Below are 25394 nucleotides of genomic sequence, written 5' to 3' on the forward strand. Positions count from 1 at the left end.
CACTGTCATGGTACTGTAGGCGCGGCAAATCTACACTACTAAAATTATAGTCTATGAAGAATAGAAACAGGTACCTAAAAATACGAGACCTGTTACAAAGGTAACTCTTGTACGAAAACACAAATTACTGGGTAATCATATTGAGCTCTACTGCACTGCACAAAGGTAGAGAATCAAATTCTCAAATTTCATCGAGCCACCATTTTGCATAAATCAGAAAACTGTACACCGTACTCCCAGAAACGTTCTCATGCAACAAACTGTTTATGATGTCATAGCGTAGCAATAAGGAATAGCTCAGTAGGCAGAACAGTTGAAGAGAAATGGACATCTCTAAAAATGACCATCACAGAAGTTGGAAAGAAAAACATAGGTACAAAGACGGTAACTGAGAAGAAACCATGGGTAACAGAGGAAATACTTCAGTTGATCGATGGAAGGAGGAAGTACAAAAATGTTCCGAGAAACTCAGAAATACAGAAGTACAAGTCGCTAAGGAATGAAACAAATAGGAAGTGCATGGAAGCTGCTAGTATGAGTTTCATAGAAGTAGATACCTTATGCGTTGCGAAGCAACTCAAATCGCTTGATACGGGCAAGTCTTCAGGTCCAGATTGTATACCGATTAGGTTCCTTTCAGATTACGCTGATACAATAGTTCCCTCCTTAGCAACCATATACAACCGGCCGCTCACCGATAGATCTGTACCTACAGATTGGAAAATTGCGCAGGTCGCACCAGTGTTTAAGAAGAGTAGTAGGAGTAATCCATCGAAATACAGACCTATATCATTGACGTCGGTTTGCAGTAGGGTTTTGGAGCATATACTGTATTCAAACATTATGAATCACCTCGAAGGGAACGATCTATTGATACGTAATCAGCATCGTTTCAGAAAACATCGTTCTTGTGCAACGCACGAAGTAATGGCCGCTTTCGACAGGGGATCTCAAGTTGATTCCGTATTTCTAGGTTTCCGGAAAGCTTTTGACGCGAGAATTATTGCACAGTCAGCTTAATAGCTCATGCATCCAAGTTGCTGGCAAGAATAGTATACAGAAGAATGGAAAAGAAAACAGAGGATGTGCTAGATGACGATGAGTTCGGCTTTAGAAAAGACAAAGGCATGAGAGAGGCAATTCTGACGTTGCGGTTGATAAAGGAAACAAGACTAAAGAAAAATCAAGACACGTTCATATGACTTGTCGACCTGGAATAAACGTTCGACAATATAAAATGGTGCAAGATGATCGAAATTCTGAGGAAAATAGGGGTTAGCTATAGGGAGAGGCGGGTAATATAGAATATGTACAAGAGCCAAGAGGGAATAATAAGTGGACGACCAAAAACGTGGTGCTCGGATTAAAAATGGTGTAAGACAGGGATGTAGTCTTTCGCCCCTACTGTTCAATCTGTAATGATGGAAATGAAAGAAAGGTTCCGGAGTGGAATTAAAATTGCAGGTGAAAGGGTGTCATGATACGATTCGCTGATGACATTGCTACCCTGATTGAAAGTGAAGACGAATTACATGATCTGCTGAATGGAATGAGCAATCTAATGAGTACAGAATATAGGTTGAGAGTAAATCGAAGAAATACAAAAGTAATGAGAAGTAGCAAAAATGAGAGCAGCGAGAAACTTACCATCAGGATGATGATCTCGAAGTAAATGAAGTTAAGAAGTTGTGCTACCTGGGCAGCAAAATACCCAATGACGGAAGGAAGGAGGAGGAGAAAAAAAAACAAAAACAGACTAGTAATGGCAAGAAGGGTCCTGGCCAAGAGAAATCTGCTACTGTCAAACATAGGCCTTGATTTGAGGAAGAAACTTCTGAGGATGTACGTCTGGAGTACAGCACTGTATGGTAGTAAAACATGGACTGTGGGAAAACTAGAACACAAGAGAACTGAAGCATTTTAGATGTGGTGTTGCAGACGAATATTGAAAATTAGGTGGATTGATTAGGTAAGGAATGAGGAGGTTCTGCGCAGAGTCGGAGAGGAAAGGAATGTGTGGAAAACACTAACAAAGAGAAGGGAAATGATGATAGGACATCTGCTAAGACAGAGGGAATTACTTCCATGATATTATAGGGACCTGTAGACGACAAAGCTGTAGAGAAAAACAGAGACTGGAATATATCCAGAAATAATTGAGGACGTATGTTGCAAGTGCTACTCTGAGATGAAAAGGTTTACAGAGGAGAGGAATTCTTGGAGAGCTTCTTCAAACCAACTAGAAGACTGATTACACAAAAAAACGTACTTTACTACAAACTCTTACATTATAGCCCGAAAAGAGACATGAAATATGAAAAATTGGTGTATCTTCTGAATTTCTACTTTTAACGTGACGTGCTACTGCTTTGGGTCAAGAAATATCTCATCAGCAGCCCCTTGCGTGCGAGGTCGCAAAATGCCAATGCATTCGATGCCACAAAATTTGTCTACCAGGCAACCACAACAAAAACTGGCTCTGAGCACTATGGGACTTAACACCTGAGGTCATCAGCCCCCTAGACTTAGAACCACTGAAACCTAACTAACCTAAGGACATCACAAACATCCATGCCCGAGGCAGCGATCGAACCTGCGACCGTAGCAGCAGCGCGGTTCTGGACTGAAGCGCCTAGAACCGCTCGGCCACAACGGCCGGCCAACCACAACACTGGCTACTAATGGCACCAGGGTGCAGGACTGGAGGCGTCTAATGGTGAGCGCAGCATGAGCCCACGGAGCTTTATTGAACTGCTTGGTCGACGAGCAACTCACAACAGTGCTGGTGGTGTTGATACAAAGCAAACATTGCATTATACCTACAACATCAGTTACCGAAGTTGACACTCCGTCCGAAAAGAACCCAAGGAATTTCACAGAGTGAGAAACAAGTAGCAGATGAATATTTTAGTTTCTGCAAGATGAGTCAGTGGAATTTATGGTGTCGTTTATGCTCGATTGTGCCAACAATGTACATGTGGACTAGAATGATGACGATACGTGCTTAATAAGTGAAAGTGATACTAAAACATGTGTTGAGCCATATAGTTCCTCATTCTTGTCTCACAGGGAGCTACAAATCCCGTCTCCAGTGAAACATGGAGCACAACAATTGTTGCCCAACGAGCGGGTACTAGGCATAATGACGTACATGGAAGATCATCCGCAGCATAGTAAAAAACATATTTGAACAGATTTCGAATCCGCAGCAATATGACCGTGCAATGTGTACGAAAAGCTGCGGATATTCAAGGGAGGACAAGGCGCAATTGTTACGAAAACGGACGTTCGCGCCTTTCAACGAAACTCGATACAATTTTCAGTATGTGCGTAATAGTGACCTGTTTTGCACATCAAATTGCGCGCAACATAGATTACAGTGGGGAAGCAGTGGACCGTTTCAGAGCCGGAAATAGTGCCACAGAAGTGAAATATGCCAGATAACGATGTTTCAAACAAAGCATCAACTTGACGATCCACAACAAACTTCGGAAATTTGTAGATGAGATAAACGTCGTTCCGACGAATCGGGATTTGAAGACGAAATGCATATGAAAGGAACCCTGGAAATCAGAGGCACCAAGAGAAGCGTTTCGAGATCAACTACCATCAGTGCATTAACCCATTCATATACAATTATGCCGACTGTTGACCTGGATGGTAAATTGGCTAGAAAGTTACTTGTTCCACCGCGTGAAGCTGGAAGTGCTCTGGCGCCTATAAGGTTTTGCAAGGGCAGTAGGGAATACCTATGTCACCGTAAGCAAGAGTGGGAAAAGGGCGTGAGAGAACTACAACTATGGCACGTATTAACATTGCAAAAATTATTCTCCTTTAGAGCAAACTATCCCTCACGAGGAATGTGTGACATTGCAATTCGTACCACTTGGAACACAGGACAAATTCAGCCTCTGGATGTTTGTTTTTGCTGTGCCTATAAAACACTTTATTACACTGTCTGCAGTTACGAATTAAAGGAGAGCCTGTTTGACGATAAGCTCCACAACAGAGTATTTCGCATTCGGTTGGACGCCATCGTATTCCATCAGTTCTCATCAGTCCATTACACCAATATGATTCTGTATGCATTCTTTAGCAGTGGATACCTAGCTCAACATCCTACATGGTTTGTAATTCCAAAGGAGTTCGCCTTCGATCTTGATGGTGCAAATCTTTGTGATCACTGTGGCACGGCATTTTTCAATCGGTGTTCATGGTCAAGTTAATTGGTTGTTTTGAGCATTTTTTGAACGTCGACGATGTCCATTTTGTGAAGTGTAATAAATACATACCATAGAAAGTTTATCTCTGCATCTGTGATTTTCTGCCGCTCTCCTTATGCACATGATGTCATTAGAAGCTAATGTTTTTTTCTGTCATAAATGTTAAAGCAAAACTTTCAAATAAGTCTTACTGAAGATTGAACCTGCGACCTCGGGCGCAAGGGATTCTCTGTCAGACGTTTTTAAATGTGAGTGCGCATTACAGGTGAATACTGTTCATGCACTGCGCTCTCGTATTTTGAAAGAAAAAAAGAAAGAAAAGGCCATATACCACTGAAAAGTCTTTTAATTATTGTACAAAGGAAATATGTTCCTGCAGAACAACGTACTTATATAGTTGTATGTATCCGCCTCCACAGCCGAGGTCCTTAACGCACGCCTCTGCGGTGGCGCTCGACTCTAAAGTGAGCCAGTTCAAATGCTGGAGGTGGAAAATTTTCACTGCCAGTATTTAGCCGGAGAAGCTAGGTGAGGTGGTGGTGCAATGTTAGTGATCACCAGTTTTTCAGACACTGTGCAAGAATCCTGCATTAAATTCTAAATCTCTCCACAGTGTTTCATGAAGTTTGGGCCTGTGACACTGCTGATTGTGACCCATCTGTCGGATGGGCACGCTATGCTCGGCAGCTTCCTTGTTGCTATTCGAGAGCCCGCACCGGGTTTCAGCCTTTCCCTTCCCTTTACCCGTAACGACACAAACCCAACACTACTCTGTACAAGAAGTCATAACAGTCATCCACACTTGACACTTGGTAACAGGGTGGAGGCAAGGTACCACCTCTAGGAACTTGCCTATGGTGGCGATGCAGCATTCCTGCATTTGATGCCATAGGCTCGTTCCCTTACTAGGAGACTACTTTAAGCTCTGAATTTTCATTTTGGTAGGCTAGAAATTTCATCCGTGTAGTTACGGTTTATAGTGCAAAATGTCACGTTTGCTCTATCTTTTTAATGTTGTGTATTTTTTTTTTGTTTGTTTAATGGCTCAACAAGTAGAATGCATACTCTTACTGTACACAAGAAAATATTTTACCATATGATCTAACACCCAGAAATAACATCCCGCTACAAACAAAAAATGGTTCAAATGGCTCTGAGCACTATGGGACTCAACTGCTGTGGTCATTAGTCCCCTAGAACTTAGAACTACTTAAACCTAACTAACCTAAGGACATCGCACACATCCATGCCCGAGGCAGGATTCGAACCTGCGACCGTAGCAGGCGCACGGTTCCGGACTGCGCGCCTAGAACCGCGAGACCACCGCGGCCGGCCCACTACAAACAAATACATGCTACAAAGAATGGTGCACTGTCAACATGTGGGTCTTTGAAGATGACAGCCGAAACCATTTCACGTATCAAAAGCGACTAAAAAGTGTTTGAACCGGAGAAACAAGCTGTAGACAAGTAAGGTGTTTGTAGCGAGTTTGTCGCCTATACCGATAGACTTGGTGAAGACTGACTACCCGCGCACCTCTTCCCGACAACAGAGAAACAACCAGGCAATGCTTTCCCTTTCCAATGCCTCAGATGTAACTACAGAAGATACTAACATGGAATTCAACCATCCGAAATTCATCCGATTGGTGCTCCCAACTCTCAAGCTTTCTCTCTCACGTCTAGGGTACGAAAAGAATATTAAAACCCGCATTTAAGAGTGTCAAGCAATTGGTAAGGTAATTTCTCTCCCTTATTATGCGTTTCTGGTGTGTCACCTAGGCATCACGCACCTCCGCACGCTGCTGGTTGCATTCTGAGTCAGGCAGCGTAACTCTTCTGTTTATCTTCCTCGCCGGTGACCGTCAGCCATTCAGTGCCACTAAAGGGAAAGGTGAAACAGCTCTTCGGCAGTGAAACTGAGTTTTACTGCATGAGCTCATTACGCGTGTGTCTCTCCTGTTATTATGGGCCATTACTTATTCAGGACTTTGGTGACGCTGCCTGTATCGTCCTTGCCGTGCACAACAACACTCCTGAGAGATTATGTTCCCTCTCCCCCTTACACCTGCTGTCTAACTGCTTTCTGGTTTGTTGTTCATTGCTGCCTAGTTCTCACTTGGTCTTTTATCAATTACTAGATCTTCCCCTCATTGCCTTTCGTTTCATTCACACATAACAAGGCCGAGCAGCAATCATAGAGTTATTTTCGCTTAGGCCTATAACGAACTAAGTGGTTCTTAACTTCTCATACGTAGCCCAACAGGGCGTCTTTATGCTGTGAATATCGTTTCTTGCTGGCGATCTTTTTACTCATAGTCCAGAGCGCAGAGTTTCAGCTGTACATTCCTGGAGAGAGTAGGATATTCTGATCAATGTTCCGCGCCTGCCTATATGGATCAGATCACAGGAATAATCAATTAAGTTGACGTTTTACAACTAATTTATCTACTCAGATTTTGTTACTTTCCCTCTGGAGAGAGCGTTGGCGAATTCTATAGCGTCACCCTGACCGATTTACAAGACAGCTTTAGTCTCCTCTTTCGTAGCTGTTGCGATGCCTTCTATTCGACTACATTTCCTTGTAGCTTGCTTGTGCCTATTCTGTACCTGTCTCTTTCCTTATTAGTACTCCCTTCGGCCTAATTGTTAGGAATTCTGAGACATACTGATGCAGTATCGGAGTGTAAGGGAGTGTGATATTCGTACAATAACGATAATCTGTATCTGGTTTGGTTCATCTGCTTATCCATTATCCAAGGTATTTTAAGGGATAGATGTTCCATAACCTTGTCGCACAGATATGTAATCAGGTGACTTTTTCATGCTAGACGGGAACTCTATTTGTTAACTGTAGACTACGTGTTTGAGATAACTAACGTCTGCTCTACTCTATCAACAAAGAAAATTTCACTTCAAATCATTCTGCTTGTGAGGAGAAATAACGCGATACTTTTCGTCGACACGGAGCGTCACACGATACTCGTAATGTGAAGCTTTGGCTAGCCTCTACCTACACATTGCGAAAACGACATTACAGATACAGAAGCTATCATTAATATCTGGGCATGTACTCTTTTAATAACTTTTCATATCAACAGAGCGATTACATTTCAAACGTCAATGGAGAGCTAGCTGGTGACCAAGCGTCATTGAACCGCTGTAAGACGATGGTAAACATATTTTTGAAAATAATTAATTTGGTACGTTCGTAAAGGAATGAATCTGTAAGATTTGGTCAAGTAAGAGCATGGCTTCCCTTGTAAAAATGTAAATTGTGTATGGTGCTATGATACAGCACGTTTCTCCTTGTCCACTCAGTTGTTACAACTTGCCACCTCTCACCATGCGAAGGGTAGAGCCATAGAGATGTTGCTAGCTAATTGATATATTCATAATTATGCTTGGTAATAGTATAAAATTATTTGAGGAGGAGGACGCATAGGATCCCTTCTAAAAAGCACTTCGACTTTACCTACATGAAACAGGAAGGTGAATTCTTATAAAAAAGATAAAGTGCAATCCTCGATTAAGCGCATTTAAAAATATAGTTCCGCTGCTGCAAGAATGTAGTACAGAAGTACAATGATGAGCCAAAACATTGTGACCACTGGTCCCGGGCACGTGACACGCAAAAGAAGTATAGGCGGAGCAGACATGGAAGTGGTTTCTTCCTACCGAAGATATGGGCTCCAGATGGGGAAATCCATTGAGATAATGACGTAGATAAAGAGCAGATTATTACTAAGCGAATCCTACGACGCGAGTATATCGAAAACGGCGAAGCTGGTCGAATGTTGACGTGCTTCTGCCGTGAGCATCTACGGACAGAGGGGTAGATGAGCAGTGAGAGTACCACCAGGCGCTAAATGGTTGGTCGTCCTCGACTCTTCACAGAACGTGGAGTTCAGAGGCTTGTCTACTCTGTAAAGTAGGACAGATGGTGATCTGTGGCACCTCTGCCGAAAGAGCACAATGCTGGTGCACGCGCAAGTGTTTCGGAGTACACCGTTCATCGTCCATTCTTGAACATAGAGTTCCACAGCATCCCACCTCTGCGTGTTTACATGTTGACCAACGCCATCGTCAGTTACAATTGCAGTGAGCACGGGACCATCGGAATTCGACCACCTATCAATGGAAACGTGTCGGCTCTTCGAATGAATCACATTTCTGATACACTAGGTCTACAAACACCGTCATCGAGGTGAACATCGGCTCGGAACGTGTAGCGCGCCACGGACGCATCTTGTTGGGAGCACTATTGTAGCCGGCCTGGATGGCTAAGCGGTTAAATGCACTACAGTCTGGAACCGCGCGGCCGCTACGGTCGTAGGTTCGAATCCTGCCTCGGTCATGGATGTGTGTGATGTCCTTAGGTTTGTTACGTTTAAGTAGTTCTAAGTTCTAGGGGACTCATGACCACAGATGTTAAGTCCCATAGTGCTCAGAGCCATTTTTTAGCACTATTGTGGTATGGGTGACATTATCCTGCGCTTGCATGGGACCTGTGGTAGTAATCGAAGATAGGCTGACAGCTGTGAACCACTTGAATCCGTTCATTCTTGATGACTTCGCCGACGGCAATGTCATCTTTCAGCAGTATAATTGTCTGTGCCTCGGAGCCAGAATCTTGCTAAAGTAGATCGAGGAGCAGACCAGCTTCGTCCGATGTAAATCCTATGGAACCCATCTTGGTAGCTATTGGGCGCCATCACCGCGTACGCAAATCTACGGCCCACTATTTACGCGAATTACATACATATCCTGTGCGTAGACATCTAATGCTACATCTCCACAAACCTACCAACAAACTGTCGACTCCCTGACAAGCAGAATCAGGATTTATTTCGTTCCAAAGACGGACAAACAAACTCTTAAGCAGGTGGTTCAAAAACGGTTCAAATGGCTCTGAGCACTATGGGACTTAGAATCTGAGGTCAGCAGTCCCCTAGAACTTAGAACTACTTAAACCTAACTAACCTAAGGACACATTCATGCCCGAGGCAGGAATCGAACCTGCGACCGAAGCGGTCGCGCGGTTCCGGACTGAAGCGCCTAGAACCGCTCGTCCACATCGGCCGGCTAATGAGGTGGTCATAATGTTTTGGCTCATCAGTGTATGTGAATCAACAATCCGGACGATTATTCGGGAAGAGGGTTGCACGGAAAAATGTCAAGCGAAAAGCCATTCGTGAACAAAGGGAGCTGAGGCAAAAGGCACTACACAAGGAACTATAGGAACAAAGGATCAGAATAGTGGAATGACGTTATTTTTGCTAATGAGGGTGAATTCGACGTCTCCCCAGTAACTGGAAGAACTATGCTGTGGTAATAACCAGAGGAGCAGCTACAGGCTAAACATCTACAAAGTGCTGTAGAGCGTAGCGGAAAGAGTGTTAGGGTAGGAGCTTTGTTTTTCTGTCTGATCAGGTGGAGATTGTTTTCGTTGACAAGGAGGTATAGCTCGGCTTCTCGATGAAAAATTTTCACAGGAACTCAGAAAAGTTGAGGATTACATACGCCTTTAAAGTTTCCGAAGATGACTCAAAACATCTATCACACTTTGTAAAAAAAGTTTCTAAATTTATTCACACATTACTTCAACCATCAGGTGCAGTTTCTCTGAAGTTTGCGTGGATGTAAAAATTAATATCTGGTCACTTCACTCTGTCTAGTAGAATGTGTTTTATTTTTAGATATATATTTAACAAACAAATGAAATTTCAATAAGTGGAGAACCTGATCCCTGTCAACAAAGAGCCTGAAGGTTGCAGTATGAACAGTTTTGAATAAACCGGTAAGTAAATAAATAGATAATGCCCTCGACGCTGATGGGACGTTAAGCTCTAAGGGCGTTTTTCGTTTATTAAGAAACAAAAGCTGGTTCTCTCAATTATACCATTAAAAGTGACGATATATTGATACAATCTCGCTTAATAACACGGCATACTTATTCTGCAGAAATTAAAGTGAAATGTCTGTCCATAGCAATATGGTTTTCCGTGAGTTACTGCTGGCAAAATCGTATGTAGCGGTAACGAAGGTACCTATCATCCTTTCCTTAAAACTAAAGCCATGTCGACTGAGGGCCAGAGTTCTTTAATGCCTGCTTTGAGCCCAATTAGAAAACTTTTTATTCGATAAAAAACTTCTAAAATGTTCTTCCAAAAGAAATTTCCAATTTGCTCAAGGTTAGAAATCTAAGACATCAAATCACTTTCGTCAAAACGGGCTACCGTATGTGGTATCTCGTGTCTGAAGCTTTGTTGTGAACTAGATGTTAAGAGCAATTTCATTTTTCACAACAAAGCATTTGATCTTGACAGATGTGATTTTTATTTATTAGCCTTGTATACGACACCCTTCAGAAAGTAACTGCCACTATCAGATGCTTTTATTATTGCATTCTGAGGCGATCAACGCGATGCTTGTAGTGTGAGGGCTGTTGCATAGCCCTGGCAGTATTCTGGTAACACAAATATGCGTAAACGCTGTGCGTACAATTTTACCCATCCTAATCAGCACCAGCGTAGTTCCTTTTTTTCTTGCCACAAACAAAAATCTTAACATTTCAAAGTTAGAGACGATGATACATATCGTCAAGAGAGCATAGATGTTATCTTTTTTGTATCACCACCATCGTAATACAATGTCCTTGATGTAGATTTCCTTCTGTCTTTAGCATTCTGTACCATTCGTTTGCATCTGTTGCAGTTCATTGCACTGGTCACATGTTCCAGTGAGGGTGTTCAGGGCCTGCCTCTTAATTTCCTTCCTGCGGTTTAAATACTTTTCTTTATTCATTAATTATGCCGAATAAGACGTCAAATTACTTTTTCTATTTGGTATTGACATCCATTATCTCGCTTAGAACATGATCGATCAATTCGTATCCGTGATACTTCGTCTTTTTCCACTCTCCTGTTTCTTGAGAACTCAAAACACGCAAATGAAAAGTGTTGTCGTATTTCTTATTTCTTCTGAACGTCAGCTTTGGGGTGGTTGTACTTTATTTTATTTCATTTTATTTTATTTTTTGTTAATGCATTGGTTTTGTTCCTGGCGGTTTATTTGGTAATTGCGTTTCTTCCATTAGCATCTTTCAGACTTCCACTACCATCAGCTGCTGTACTTCTCAAGTAGTCCGTATCGTAATCCTTGTTGTCGCTTAGCTGTCCGACGTTCGTGTCATCATTGCATTGGCTTCGTATGTGTATAGCTTATGACTGCTCACGGCTAACGGCAGAGTTTATAAAATACAGTTAATGTCCTTTACAGACTGTTACAGCATCTGTCAATAATGTACAATAAATGTTTTACCATTAATTTTAATTCCTTTATTTTTCAGTTGGTTCTGTTGTTCTTTCTGTAAATTAATTGAAGGGCGAAACGAGATATCCTCCTTACTCTAGATATTTTCTTAGTGCCATGCATGCTTATTTCTGTACTCTACTTTTTGTATAGCTTACAAACCTTCAGTTACCCTTATTTAACTTCGCATTACGGAGAAGGAGCTCTTACCCCTGGAAGTGATTTTGCAAAAAGCTGCCGCCAGTACTGCTTGAAGGCCGTAGTTGCCGGCCACAGTGAATCGTTTCCATTAATACGTACACAAAATTGCATTTGGTGACTGGCAGTGGAAAGCTCGAGGAGCTGTCCCAGCTAGCCCATTTCATCTTCCAGGTCTCTTCTCTCCCTGTATGTAGTATAGATTATCGAGTAATCTCCAGTACATTGTATCAAGAGCACTTTCTACGGCGACGAATGTTACTAACCATTCCTTGGACATTTCAGTACTTTTAGTTAAAAATTGTTCGTCTCCTATAAGTTCGTTAAATTTAACTTTTGATCTTTTCTTAAAAATGTTCAAGGGTAGTTTTGAAGTATTGTTGTTGTATAATTTGAAGCCTTTTTCGTTTCCTATTAATGGCAATTGATCCACATAATATTCAACGTTGTGTAATGATTTCGTACGCCTCCGCAGCTCAGTGATCAGCGTGTCTAACTGCAATGCGGAGGAACCGTGTTCGAATCCCGGTGCTGCCAGGGATTGCACCTTAGTGGGGGAACTGGAACTGGCTGGACTCAGCTTCGTGATGTCAACTGGGGAGCTTCTTGGGCGAGAAGCAGCGGCTCCAAGTTCAAGGAAAGCGACGACGGCTGGGAGAGCGGTGTGCTGCCGCCACGCCCCTCCACGCCGCATCCAAAGATGCCACTGGCACAGGATGATACGGCAGTCGGTCGGTCCCGATTGGCCCATCAGCGTTAGAAGGCGGACATTTGCTTTTCTCTTTGTAATGATCTGAATGGGTCTGTTATCTATTTCTCTAAATTTACTGTGTTCAATAGTTTCATTGGACCCGGAATGAATCTTTGGCTCTGCATCGGAGTGAGTGCTGTTCTGAAACTTGCTAGCAGGCTGAAAACGCGTGTTGGATCGGAATTCCGAATCACAAAGTTGCGTTTCAAGGGCCAGTTTGGAATGTAGGAGCTGCAGTAAAGCTATGCGTGGAGGGTTGTACTGACTCGTAGATGGATGGCTCAGACGCTGAGTGTACTGCCCGCGAAACATAAGGTTCTGGATTCGAATCCGGGTTAGGTAAACAATTTTTTTTATCTGCCACAACGTTTCAATTGAGTGAAATATGGGAGCGATTCCCCAGGTTGTGACTGAGACATGTCTCTGCAATACCCTGTCTTGCAGGAGTGCTGGTCCCACAAGTTACACAGAAGAACTGTGAAATTTAAGAACTAGCGGAAAGGTACTTGAGGAAGCGACACTGTGCGGCCGGCTAGTAAATGGTGCCTGGCTTACTCGGTAGGTAAAAGGCGAAGTTTCGAGTTCGAATTGCGTTCCGGCACACAGTTTTGATCAATTTGATTCACTTAAGATCTTCTAATTGTTAGCTATAGGTATTCTTTTTCCACGTCTTCTGTAATCTTCCTTTGCGTCCATAGCGAGTAAACAATTTGAACAGTGTGAGGTCATCCATGTGAATACCAAAAGAAACCAGCTACATTTTGGTTAAAAGATAAATCACAGAAATGTAAACGCTATTAGTTCAACTAAATAACCAGCGATGACAGTTTCGAACAACTTAAATTGAAACGATCAGAAAATTTTGTACGAAAGGCAAACTAAAGAGTGCGTCTTTTTTTGGCAGAACACTTAGAAGATGCAAGAAATCAACTAAAGAGACTTCGTACAACACGCTTGTCCGTCCTTTGCAAGAGTGTTGCTGTGCGGTATGGAATCCTTACAACATAGGATTGACGAAGGACAACGAAAAATATCGTTCTTTATTATCGCAAAATATGGTAGACAGAGTCACTGATATGACAAGCGAGTTGAGGTGGCGATCATCAAAACAAAGTCTTTGCGACGAGATCTTTCAACGAAATTTCAGTCTCCATCTTTGTCCTCTGAGTGCGAAAATATTTTATTGATGTTCACCTACGCATCATCATCATGTGACGGCAATAGAGGAACAGTGTGAAAGTGGTTCGCTGAAACCTCTGCCAGGCTCCTAAGTGTGAATTGTGGAGTATTCATGTAGGTGTAGATGGGAATATGTTTCCTGCGTAGTCCGGAGTCCTGCGTAGCACACTGCCGTTAGCTAATTTCAACCTCAATAGTAATTATGGAGGCCACATTAAAAAAAAATCATGAATACGTATAATAAGTATAGATATTTTTATAAAAAGTTACTGTAGTGTGTGTAGTGCCTTAGCATATACATGACACGTAACACTAACAAAAGATGAAAGTTTTGCATGTTCAATGTACCAGAATAACACCTTAGATACGCAACAGCACACACAAAATACACAGTAAACATAGTTTTTGAGGCGCCATAATCTAGCGAAAAAGTAATCCGACACTGGGAATTATTTTCGAGACGCCTTGTGTGTAAAATAAATGAAAAAGCAGCAGCCTTGTCTATCAGCAACAAACGTCATAATGTTAAAAACGAAACTATTGTTACTAAAATCAGAAGTTTGTAACAATCAGTTTATGAATGACAAAGTAAAAAGTAGCAGCACAGATTATTTATGAAATTCATATATGTAAATGATGCCACGGATACATATAAGGAAACACGTAGAAGCATAAAATTGAATCTCTGACTAGAAAAAAAAATTAACATTCATGAGGGAAGAAGAAATAGTGAGTGGTTGTGTGTGTGTGTGTGTGTGTGTGTGTGTGTGTGTGTGTGTGTGTGTGTGAGAGAGAGAGAGAGAGAGAGAGAGAGAGAGAGAGAGAGAGAGAGAGGGAGAGAGAGAGAGATCACAAAAACGCGTGTGTATGAATTGAAATTGTACGCGGCAAAGCCGACATCCGAGCAGTCTAAAGAGAGAGCGGAGAACAAGTGCCTCGTTGAGAAGGCATGAGTCGGCCTGCAGATAACCTCCCACGACCTGGCGAGCTTCGCTCCGCCTCGCTTCCCCTCCGTATCTTTACGACACCGATGCGACATCTCGGAGCATAATTCATTCCGTGTTCGCCTCACCATTCATTGGGCATCACACTGCAGCCAGCCCCCGTACTCTAGGAGAGGTCGTGGTTATCTCTGGCTGAGCGGTCGCTCTACCGTCATAAGCGAGACACAACTAGAATTCTGCTGGAAGGTGGAAGGGCTTATACGAGAGGCTCTTCGTCCCCCCCCCCCCCCCCCCCCCTCGCCGCAGTTTCCATCTGAGTTGCTCTGTGGCCACCACGTGGAAGTCGGCCATATATCTTATTCATCACTGACATAAATTTCTTCAATGTCGCTTGAAGACTGCAGTGATTAAAATACAATGTATTTTCTTTAGAAACATAGTTAAATAATGATTTGCTGTTAGCTCTAGGGTATTCTTCGTATTTTACGCATTCTTGGTAGTGTGGTAACAGCTATTCAACATGTCGGTTATCTGAAGACGGAAGGATATACCGAGCGAGTGTCGCAGTGGTTAGCACACCGGACTCGCATTCGGGAGGAAGACGGCTTAAATCCCCAACCGCCATCTTGATTCGGATTTTCCGCGATTTCCCTTAATTACTCGAGACAGAGGCCGGTATGGTCTCTTTGAAAGGACACGGCGGGTTTCCTTTCCCATCCTTCCCCAATCCGAGCTTCCGCTACGTCTCTAATGACCTCGTTGCCGACGGGACGTTCAGCACTGATATTTCTTTTGCAAAAGGATATCGCACGATTTTTCATAATCATGGCTGTACATGCACAGTTATAAATGTATTTATTTCTGATATATTTTGCGAAATGTGAAGTCTTCTGTCCTATTGGAATTAACGTCATGTGTCATGTTGTAAGAGGATAACAACTTTTTAAATACAAAAAGTTTCTGTAGACACTTTTGGAAAAGAGTGTACTCCCACGATGAGGTTAAAAACTTTCAAGGATAATGGAGAGGAGCAAATGAATCAATTTGAAATAGGGACACTGGTCTGGAAACGACCTGGTGGAAAGTTATAAGCGAAAATCATTCTGAAACCCCTGTCAGTGGAATACGTGTACTGGTACTGTTGCTGCTAAGATTATAGAGCCGGCAGCTTTTAGAGGTGGTAGTATGGACCAAACAAGAAAAAATGTCCACTAAAAATGGGTTCTAATATATATACCCTAAGAGTTGTGAGCACTCGTTCATATTTTATACTGTGAAACACATCTCTTCTACTTCATGCTACTTTGTTTCTAGGATTCCATACTTCTGGAGGAGGTAGTATGGACCAAAACGAGAAAAAAGTGTCCAGGAAACTTGGGTCTAAGATGCATACCTAATCAGCTATGACTACTTGTTCATTGTTGCTATTGTGAAACACATCTCTTTTATAAAACTTTTTTTAACTTATTTTGGTCCGTACTACCACCTCTAAAAGTTGCTTATCCTACAACATTAGTAACAATACTACCGGTACACGCATTCCACTGACAAGGGATCAGAATTATTTTCGCTTATAAGTTTTGGTCCGGTCTTTACCGGACTAGGGTTCCTTACTTCAAATTGGTACATTTATCTTTATCCATCATCCCTGAAAGCCTGTAAGGTCATCACGAAACACTCTGTATGTGATGATGATATCGAACTAACTGCGGTTGGTGTCTCGTGTCCATCTTATCTCGTTCTTTGATCGGAAGGTAATGAAACACGCTACCTCCAATGTAGGTACAATTTAATTGTTTGAATAGTGCACGTGTAAGATCAGTGGAATTAATTATTGGAATAACACGAGCTAAACAATGAAGGATCGGTGCAGGACTCTTTAGCTCTGAAACTTAAGTTAATGATTACCTGAGAAGAAACACAGTAGCTTCCATGAAACAAGAAAAAATCACATGAAAAAGAAATGTTCAAATGTTTTGTTTTGTATGCGTCGAGACTTAGCCATTGTATAAAACACATGAAATATTAAAACATCGTCTCCAAAACCGAATATTATATTTGAAATGTATAAATTTGATATGGAAGTTTGGCGTTGTAGAGCAACGTCATATATATGATGCTGTTAAAGATGCCGCCTACGAGCTAGTAGGGAGCGAATGCCGTTCTACAGGCAAAGCTGCTGTCAGAGGTAAGAATCTGGGAAAGAGGCCTAAAAGCAGCAATACACCTCCCCCTTACGGCACGCCGCATGTCGTACGGGACAGTCGTAGCCAGACGGAGCCGGGGAAGCTTTCGTCCATGGGGAGCTGTAATCCTCTGGAGTCCTCTGGACATAGCGGACCATGCTAGTCGTAGACAACATTGTGTTTGACTCCGTCTAGTTCTTTTGTAGAACCTCTCGGTGGTTTTCTAAGATTTGCAGTTTATATGAGTTCTCTTTTTGTTTGAAATCTTGGATGTCTCACCTATGTGCCTGAGGCAAGACTCTAAGGGGGAAAAATGAATTTACATTAGAGAAATACGTTTGCATTTACGCCACTTTCAGGCCCGTGGCACAACCCACTGTACCACAAATTATGGTTTCTTCCCATTCTATTCGCGTAAGGGGAGCTAAAAGACTGGTTAAATGCCTCCGTCCGTCCAGTAACTAGTCTAATCTCGTCTTGCCACGGGAGCTACACAGAGGATGCTCCAGTGTGTTGCTACATTCTTCACATAACGCTTTTCTTGAAAGTTTGTGAGCTTCCATGGGACTGTTGACATCTCTCTTCAAGCGCCCGTCAGTTCAGAATTATCAGTATTGCCTTCCCGCAGTATCGTAGTCAGACAGTTCGTGCTGTCCTTCTTTGTAAATTTTGTGTCTCCTGCTAGACCTGTATCCTATAGTCTTGCATATTCAAGCAATGATCTACGATGAACCGCGCGAATGTTATTTTTACAGCCTACTTTCACAATATCCCACCAATCAACAATAGTATGTTACCTGCTTTGCCTACATTTAAGGCACTTTTTTATCTCCTCAAATTTCTACGCTCAGTTATTTATGGAATTAACTGACTCCAACAGTAACTCAGCGATGTTGTAGTGGTAGAACATTTTATTTTTTCCTCTTATAAAGTATATAATTTAACATTTCTGAGTTGCCAATATATGTATCACTTTTAAATCTTATCATGGTACGAAAGGATATTTGTGTAGCGATTTTAAGTTAGTAGCATTTGTCGAGAAGCCAGCCTAACCTGTGGTTCCTGAAGAGGGACTGCAGCCTTTTCAGTAATTGCAGGGGCTATCGGCTATCGTCTGGTTTGGATGATTGATCGAGCTAACCTTGCAACAACATCAGGCACGTGCTTCTTCTACGTAGCACAGCGAAACGTTGAAAGCAAGGGGAAACCACAGCTGTCAATTTTCCCGAAGCCAATAAATACTTCTGTATGGTTAAATAATGACGGCATGCTCTTGGGTAAAATATTCCGGAAGAAAAGTATTTCCCTATTCCGCTCTCCGGGCGGGCGATACTCAGGAGGATATCGTCATTAACAAAAACAAAACTGGCAGTCTACGGGTCTCAGCATGCAGTATTAGCCCGCTTCAAAGAGTAGGTAGTTCAGGAACTTTAAAAAAAGAAATGGGGAGTTTAAAGTTAGATAGAAAAGAGTAAGGATGGACAGCTATGAAAAATGAAAAACGGAAGGAAGCAGACGATCACATAGGTAAAAATAGAGAACAAAGCAGAAACCATGAGATAACACAGTTGCTATTGAATTTATTTGCCTAAAGGGAAAAAATATTAAAGTGGATCAAATGAAGCAGGGTAAAGGGAATACAAGGTCTAAAAATTAGTTTCACAGATAATACAAAATGACAAAGAGGGAATGGGCAGAGAACAATGTGGATGGCTAAGGAAAGAGAGATGCCACTTATTGGAAAATTAAAGAAAACTTTTAAGGGAAGAGAAGTAGCTCTATGAATATCAAGAGATCAGATGGTCATCTAGAATAAGCATAGACGGGATAGGCTGAAGCGTAGTGGCGAGTGTGAAGAGGGGGCTAGGGGGGTGGGGAGGGGGGGGGGTGGGGGGGTGGAATACACACAGCATAGGGGATCTAGATAAGGGAAACTACATTACAGACATATAAGAGGAAGTATATGAAGATGAGGTGGGACCTGAGTCGAAATACGGCCCCTGGAATAGGCGACGTTCCCTCAGAACTACTGAGATCCCTGGGAGAGCCAGCCTCGGTAAAAATATTCGACCTGGTGTACTCCAACTAAAAAGAAGGCAGGTACTGTCAGGTATGAATACTATCGAAGCATCCGTTTCATACGTTATGGTTACCAAGCGTAGACACAAATTATTTACACAATAATGGAGAAACTGATAGAAGCTAACCTCAGTGAAGGTCAGTTTAGATTCCGGAGAAACGTAGCAACATACAAGGCAGTACGGATACTACGACTTGTTCTAGTAAATAGGTTGAATAAAGACATACCTACGTTTATAGCTTCTCTATATTTACTGAAAACTTTTGACATTGGTTGACTAGCACACACTCTTTGAAATTGTGAAGGTAGTAAGGATAAAACACGACGAGAAAAAGATTACGCACAACTTGTACAGAAACCAGCTTGAAGTTACAAGAGACAAAACACCTGAAATGGAAGTAGCATTGGAGAATCTATACATTGATCAAACTTTGAACGAAACGAAAGAAAAAATTTTGAAAGGTGATTAAACTTCAGGGAACACAAATAAAAACTTTCAGATTTGTCGATGACATTGTAACACTGTTAGAGACAGCAGAGGTCTTGGAACGGCAGCTGAACAGCATGGATAGTGACTTGAAAGGAGTATGTAAGCTGGACATCAAAAAAAGCAAACAAAGGATATTTGTATGTAATCGAATTAGATGATTAGGGTTGCCGATTGTGAAGATCAAAGATAGGACATGACACACTGAAGGTAGAATTTTACTATTTGGCAGAAAAAAAAGAAAAAAACAATTGATTATGGCCGAAGTAGAGAGGTCATAAAATGCAGACTGGCAACAGCAAGAAAAAAATTTCGGAAAGTGAAGAAATTCTTAATGTCTAATGTAAAAGTTTATGATAGTCTTTTCTGAAGGTATTAGAATGGAGTGTAGGCTTGTATTGAAATGGAATGTGGACGATAAAAGAGTTCAGACAAGGAGAGAACAGAAACTTTTGAGAGTTGACGCTATAGGAGAATACTGAAGGTCACATGGATATCTCGAATAGCTAACATGGAGCCACTGAGTCGGACTGGGGAAAAATGTATGTCACAACTTGTGTAAAAGAATGGATTTGTTGATAGGACAGATCCTGAGGCATTAAGGAACAGTTTCTCCATGAAGGGAGGTGGGGGGGGGGGGGGGTAAAACTTGGATACGGTGCCTTAGGCATGAATAAAGTAAGTATCTTCAAACACAAGTTACAGTAGTTATTCAGAAGTAAAGAAGACTCCACATTATCAGCTAGCGTGGACAGCTGTGTCAAACCAGTCCTTGGACTGAAGACCACAACAGCACTTCATAATAGATAACTGCTTCATCCGCAAAAGTCTGAAATCCCTGTTAATATTATCTACCAGACTATTAACGTACAACATGGGCCCCAGCACCCTTTCTTGGCGTACGCCGGAAGTCAGTTCTGTATCTGTCGACATGGTGCGTCCTTACCACCTAGAAGTCCTCGGTCGTGCCACATATTTAGTTTGATATCTGCATATAATGGAATAAGCGTTTGTGAGCCAGTTTCCAGTTACTGCTCTGCTTTATTCCCACACGATTTTTACTTTCTTCGTTACTAAGAAGAGGAATGACTGTCTGCACATGTCTGCTCGGAGGCGAGTCTCGATTCCTCGGCCCAGCGCCGAATGTAGGTGCGACGTCGTGCGCGCCTGCGACCTGTTGGCTGTCGAGGGAAGTCCTTTGACGGGAGGACGGTCGGTGTCGCAAAGAGCGAGGAGGTGGAAGGGAAGCCTGCACTTCCTGTCGCAGAGATACCGCTCAGCACAGCGTCGCTTCCGTCCGGCCGTGAATGAGCTGCATTGTGCTGTGCGCCGACATCCGCGTTGCAGCACCGGTCATTCACTTGCGTTGTGGCGTCTCCTGGCGTTAATTCTGTACAAAAGTGATAGGTTTCTGCCACTGTCAACGAGGTTATTAATGCATCCTAGTCTGAGGGCCCTGGGATTTTAAACTTTTCAGTCGCCAATACTTTCTTGTTTGGTGCTAATGTTTTCACTCACACATGATGCTGCACCCAACAAGCCCTGCAATTTCTTCTGTACACTCCAGACATTGTCTGCCCTTTTTTACTTCTCTTCCACTGCTCCTACCAATGGCTAGTTAACTATTCTATCAAAATTATCCGGACAAATAATAGTCTGCATTAATATGCGATGTGTCAACCCTTTGCCTTTACGACGACTTGAGCTCTACTGAGGACTCTTTAAAAGTAGTGTCTGAATGTTTGTGGAGGAATGACAGTCTTACTCAGGAGTTTAAATCAGAGAAGGTAGTGATGTTGGACGCTGGGTTCTAACGCACCTGAAAGCTGTTTCATTGGATTCATATCAGCAAGCCATTCCATTTCAGAAACGTTACTGTCCACAAACCATTGCGTCACAGATGCTGCTTTATCACGTGGTTGATTGTCATGCTGATACACTCATCGTCTCTAAAATGTTACTGTGTTGTGTACAGTACGCAATGTCGTAAAATCTGTGCACATCCTTTCGCATTTTGCTTTTTCTTAAGCTCAGTAAGGGGAGCACACCCTAACAAAGAAACAGACCCCCTCCGTACTACATTACTGGCACTACACATGATGGTATGCAGTGTTTTCCAGGCATTCTCCAACTCCAAACCATTCCATGGGATCGCCACAGGGAATGGCGTGCTTCATCACTCCAAATCACTCGTTCCCTGACACTGACTGCCCAGTGCTGTCGCTCTGTACTCCTCCTCAAGCGTCGCCTAGCACAGCACCACATTTCAGATGCTTCCACCTTTTACTCCGCATTTCCGGTGTTCCGCGTTTAACTTCGATACAAAATTGTGCTCCACGCGTTCACTTTCAGCAAAATTTCCTGAGCTACGAATCAACATACCAGTAAAGCTCATTTCGTCGGCTGTGCCAGCCTACTCCTGATTTCTTTCTTGCTTCGGCCGTCCTGTTTAACTTTGCTACGTTGATAGAATTATTTCATTAGTGATTTCTTACGTTGAGAAGGTCTGCTACCCTTCATCGCCATCATTTTTTAGCGTTAAAATGTAGGCTCGAGCACCTTTCACAATGAAAAAACGCTGAAACTGACTGCTTTTCGAAAGAGCAAGCCTTCGTCATAAGCATTATTCCACAAGAGACTCTTGCAAACATGACCACAAATGTTTAATACTTTTATTATTTTTTATCATTATCGCTCTTATAAGATTCTTGTAGAATAATTCTGATGAAGGATTTCTCCTCCGAAATGCGTCCGTTTTAATGCTTTTGAATTGCGGGTGGTAATTGAGGCTATATTTTAACAACCACAATCTCTTGTCCTTTAGAAATAAAATTGACGTTCTTCTTTATTTAAGTCATATTCTCTACTAAGCATACGATTCCTTCATTTCAGCAGGCGTAAGTCTTCCTTAGATCCAGTCAGTAGGGAAATGCCGTCTTCGAACGTTTATTCTCTTTCTGATTTTTGTTATTACCTACTGAGCTGATAAGCTACAACCCTGATTTACGCTTTCTTAACGTAAATTTGTTTTTCTTATCCTTACACCCTTATTACTCTCACTGGATGTTGTACATAATTCGTCTGCCTATGTAATTTAGCTCCAAATTTCTAAGGGTCTTAAACGTCTTATTCCACCTTACATTTTCCAGTCGTTCTGTAGGTTTTCTTGGAAACAGTTCTGATCTTTCGAAATCTGGATTTCATTCCGCACGGAATATACAAGGTGAGTCATTAATTATAGCCACCTAGAATAACACAGAAAGTATGATAGTAGCTGAAAAGTTTGTGGGACAAATGTTGCATGGGACAACGGGGGCCAAAATATCACTTTGGTTTTTTGTTGCTGGGTAGGATCGCGTCCGAGATATTAAGGTCAACTTTTTTTTTTTTAATGGGATGCTACAGTTTGGTACTTATTTTCTGACAGCGGCTGACGAGACGAATCCAATGATGTGCAGCAGTAAGGTCTTTGAAGTTCAACCAAAGTCAAAAAGGTGGCATGAACGTCCATTTACAGAGGGTATTCGAAATGATGACCATTGGTATCAATGCAGTATTGCAATCTTCGTGTCAGGGATTCAGTGGTATTCCTTATCACTTCGGAACTTATCGAAGCACAGGCTCTGTCAATTCTCTCTCATATATCGTGCAAATAGTATATACAGTGTATTTCAAAGCCTTTGGGGTCCTGTCATGGGTAATGAGAGACAAAATACTCGCTAACACTTTCCGGCGACGCTAGTTGTCCTTTAGTATGCACCGATCCTGGGACGAGATTTCACCAAACCAGCAGAATTTACTAACCAGGCTTTCCACTGTAAACTGATAGTGGTTTTCAAGCTTAAAGTGAGTATCTCTAAGTAGAGAAAGATATTTTAGAAACGAATCTGGAACTTTAATTAGCTCGCTCTATCGCTGATGGTAGATTATCTTATTATAGGCAGCCCACGTTGCATATGAACGTCGCATATTGCGTTTGCCCTGACGCTCCCCAGGACCGGCCGAAGTGGCCGTGCGGTTCTAAACGCTGCAGTCTGGAACCGCGAGACCGCACCGGTCGCAGGTTCGAATCCTGCCTCGGGCATGGATGTGTGTGCTGTCCTTAGGTAAGTTAGGTTTAACTAGTTCTAAGTTCTAAGGGACTAATGACCTCAGAAGTTGAAAGCTCTCCAGGGGTACGGCGAATACAAAGTGCGTCTAGTATCGCTGGGAAGCATCAGCAAAATTGTTCCCAATGATATGATCACCCGTGCACGGTTTTTTATTTGTTTGTAACGTTCTTGACAAACGGATAACCATCAACAGTGTCACATGCCCTCTCTCCATGAGACGCTGTGCAACGATGTGCCATTTAAACCAGGGCATCGGCGGAATATCTGGTGGTCAGGAACTTTACACCACCACCTCCCCTGCCCTTGTTCGCCAAATATTGGCAGCGTAAAATTTTTTCCACCACCATGATTCACACTGGCTTATCCCCCTGGACTTCTGATGGAAAGACTTTGAAACAACCTGTATTTATATACAGGAGGTAGCAAGCCCAAATTATAGTATTGGACATACTTTTATCGCGAGTATTCGCCATTTAAAGGAGAGGTGGTTCAGTTTCTGGCCAAAGAAAATATGACAAGGTCTCGTATTACGTCCCAATCAATTAACTACTAAGGTGGCCACGTGGGAATCTGCAAAATTTCTTGAAGCACTGAAACTGAAAATACACTGTATTTTCTAGACACTGAGCTAGCTGTGTACATGAAGAAGAAGACTATATAAGAAAACATTGGAAGGCTCACTGATGTAGTTAGCCCTAAGGAGAAAGTGACGGTGGAACTACAGGGTTTAATCCTGCCGACGTCACTTACAGAGGTAGCGAGAACCAACCTTTCAATAACCGACAACGGTGCGGACCGTGCCTGAGCAATATTACACATTTGCGTGCAAGAAAGCTTCAGACGGGTCCACCGAAACATACACTAGCTCTTTCCCAAATAGACACGCCAACATTACCTTATGTCTCAATCGACATAGACAGCAAACTAAGTGTTGTGGCAACACTATATCAACACAAGACGTTCGAAAATACACCACACACTATGTACTCCACTCAAACGTATGTGATGTAAGCGATTCAGATGTCACGTAAAGGGAAAGTAATTACGTAGTGGCGGGATATGCACCATATCGCAAAAGTAATAAGTGCCGAATCTGTGATTGACAATTGCTGTCACAAGCGGACCTCGAAATCCTTAACTGCGCGTCAGGGAAGGGATGTATCTATCAAGGAAAATGATTAGACATTCGTACGAAAGCGATTCCATGTCGCTATAGTCGTGCTCAACAACGAAGAACATCCGTTGTATGTGCACGTCCAAGTAAAATGTGGCCAGTAAAAAATATAGGAAAGGTCGTGTGGAAGTGAAATGCTGCCTGCGTACTTTTTATGATCAGCAGCAGTCTTTAGCTGGACTATTTTAGCATTTAATAGGGAATGACAAACATTTCAGGATGTGCTGACTCATTTCAGTGCTTAGCAATGAGTTGTGTGTGAAACTGCGATGACAACGACATTGAAATTTGAAAATGTATCTATAATATCAAACTGCATACACGGATCAAAAGGAAGTAAATATCTGCATGTCAAACCTTAACATAGAGACAGGAAGGGAAAAGTAAATCCCTGACTAACCAAAGACATAGCAGTATCATGCCGGCCGGTGTGGCCGAGCGGTTCTAGGCACTTCAGTCTGGAACCGCACGACCGCTACGGTCGCAGGTTCGAATTCTGCTTCAGGCATGGATGTGTGTGATGTCCTTAGGTTATTTAGGTTTAAGCAGTTCTAAGTTCTAGGGGACTGATGACCTCAGATGTTAAGTCCCATAGTGCTCAGAGCTATTTGAACCATTACAGATGATAGATAAACTCCAGTGGAAGACTCTGCATTAGAGACGCTCAGTAGCTCGGTACGGGCTTTTGTTAAAGTTTCGAGAACATACCTTCACCGAAGAGTCAAGCAGTATATTGCTCCCTCCTAC

General features: G+C 42.4%; 1 protein-coding gene across 1 annotated transcript in view; it reads left to right on the forward strand.

The window, feature by feature from the left end:
• Positions 1-25394, forward strand: part of LOC126322126 (cysteine-rich secretory protein 2-like) — a 247661-nt gene that overhangs the window by 167000 nt on the left and 55267 nt on the right. The gene's annotated exons all lie outside the window — the stretch shown is intronic.

The sequence above is a fragment of the Schistocerca gregaria genome, chromosome 2 (genome assembly GCF_023897955.1).
Source record: "Schistocerca gregaria isolate iqSchGreg1 chromosome 2, iqSchGreg1.2, whole genome shotgun sequence".
Taxonomy (NCBI): Eukaryota; Metazoa; Arthropoda; class Insecta; order Orthoptera; family Acrididae; genus Schistocerca; species Schistocerca gregaria.